At 45.4% G+C, this 2,207-nt stretch overlaps 1 pseudogene; it reads right to left on the bottom strand.

The window, feature by feature from the left end:
• Positions 1-1,658: 1,658 nt before the first annotated feature.
• Positions 1,659-1,835, bottom strand: LOC139263531 (U2 spliceosomal RNA; annotated as a pseudogene).
• Between the last annotated feature and the right edge of the window lie 372 nt (positions 1,836-2,207).

The following is a 2,207-nucleotide window of genomic DNA, read 5'->3' as shown; positions in this document are numbered from 1 at the left end:
TCTTCTGGAATTTTTTGAGGATGTTTCCAGTAGAGTGGATAAGGGAGAACCAGTTGATGTGGTATATTTGGACTTTCAGAAGGCGTTCGACAAGGTCCCACACAAGAGATTGATGTGCAAAGTTAGAGCACATGGGATTGGGGGTAGTGTACTGACATGGATTGAGAACTGGTTGTCAGACAGGAAGCAAAGAGTAGGAGTAAATGGGTACTTTTCAGAATGGCAGGCAGTGACTAGTGGGGTACCGCAAGGTTCTGTGCTGGGGCCCCAGCTGTTTACACTGTACATTAATGATTTAGATGAGGGGATTAAATGTAGTATCTCCAAATTTGCGGATGACACTAAGTTGGGTGGCAGTGTGAGCTGCGAGGAGGATGCTGTGAGGCTGCAGAGCGACTTGGATAGGTTAGGTGAGTGGGCAAATGCATGGCAGATGAAGTATAATGTGGATAAATGTGAGGTTATCCACTTTGGTGGTAAAAACAGAGAGACAGACTATTATCTGAATGGTGACAGATTAGGAAAAGGGGAGGTGCAAAGAGACCTGGGTGTCATGGTACATCAGTCATTGAAGGTTGGCATGCAGGTGCAGCAGGCGGTTAAGAAAGCAAATGGCATGTTGGCCTTCATAGCAAGGGGATTTGAGTACAGGGGCAGGGAGGTGTTGCTACAGTTGTACAGGGCATTGGTGAGGCCACACCTGGAGTATTGTGTACAGTTTTGGTCTCCTAACCTGAGGAAGGACATTCTTGCTATTGAGGGAGTGCAGCGAAGGTTCACCAGACTGATTCCCGGGATGGCGGGACTGACCTATCAAGAAAGACTGGATCAACTGGGCTTGTATTCACTGGAGTTCAGAAGAATGAGAGGGGACCTCATAGAAACATTTAAAATTCTGACGGGGTTAGACAGGTTAGATGCAGGAAGAATGTTCCCAATGTTGGGGAAGTCCAGAACCAGAGGTCACAGTCTAAGGATAAGGGGTAAGCCATTTAGGACCGAGATGCGGAGGAACTTCTTCACCCAGAGAGTGGTGAACCTGTGGAATTCTCTACCACAGAAAGTTGTTGAGGCCAATTCACTAAATATATTCAAAAAGGAGTTAGATGAGGTCCTTACTACTAGGGGGATCAAGGGGTATGGTGAGAAAGCAGGAATGGGGTACTGAAGTTGAATGTTCAGCCATGAACTCATTGAATGGCGGTGCAGGCTAGAAGGGCCGAATGGCCTACTCCTGCACCTATTTTCTATGTTTCTATGTTTCTATAATGTCTCCCTTTGAAACTAAGCTATCTCCAGACAGTATTTACCTCACTTCCCCCACACAAAAGCTGAAGAATTATTTTCAGCATGCAACTAACAGAGTTTCCTTTGAAGAATTCACAATGCATCGGTCCACTTATGTGCATAAAATGGATAGAATAGAGATTTTATGGTCAGAAGTGAGGATCTTTACTTCCATCACAGTGCATGCCAGCAATTCCAGCCACGCAAATTGTAGGAAGGTGCTATAAGGAGAGAAGTGCTCTCCCCCAAGAAGGAAGAGTTCCTGTGGGATTTATTTATTTATTTTTTGTGTTCATTCTTGTCAGATCAACTCCAGCGCCAAAGATCACTTTGCGCTATTTACACTTGATCTTAGCCAAAAGGCCGAGAGGGGAAGCTGCACCGTTCCTGGAAACACTGCAATACCAGGTCGGTGCCTGGAATGGACGGAGCAAGCCCCTGTTCCATCTCCCTGTTCCAAAAAACAATGTAATACTTGGTCCCCATAGAGGGTATTAAACTGATAAGAACAGATACTACACTTGATCTTAGTTCCTGTGTGATGCTGTCATGCACCTCTAGGTAACCACTTATGCAACAGCTTGGCAGATGCCAGAAAACTAGACATAGGCACAAGAATCCCCACTCTACATTACAACAGAGACGGCACCTCAAAAAGTACTTCAGTGGCTGTAAAGCACTTTGAGACATCCGGTGGTCGTGAAAAGTGCTATAGCAATGCAAATCTTTCTTTTTTTCATAGTGGGACAGGTGTCTGCCATCCATATGCAGATGAGGTGACCTTCCACTGATCCTGTATACTCCAGTGGGGTCAGAGGTCACTGGCAGGGGCAATCCCAGCATGATTGCAGGGTTCATTGCCCAAGGAATTTCTGGGCCACTGATTATTAAATATTTTATGCAATTGATACAAATAGTGG

Source organism: Pristiophorus japonicus, chromosome 4, assembly GCF_044704955.1.
Source record: "Pristiophorus japonicus isolate sPriJap1 chromosome 4, sPriJap1.hap1, whole genome shotgun sequence".
NCBI classification, from domain to species: domain Eukaryota; kingdom Metazoa; phylum Chordata; class Chondrichthyes; family Pristiophoridae; genus Pristiophorus; species Pristiophorus japonicus.
Note: the sequence above shows the minus strand (reverse complement) of the source record. Positions and strands in the feature narration are given on the sequence as shown.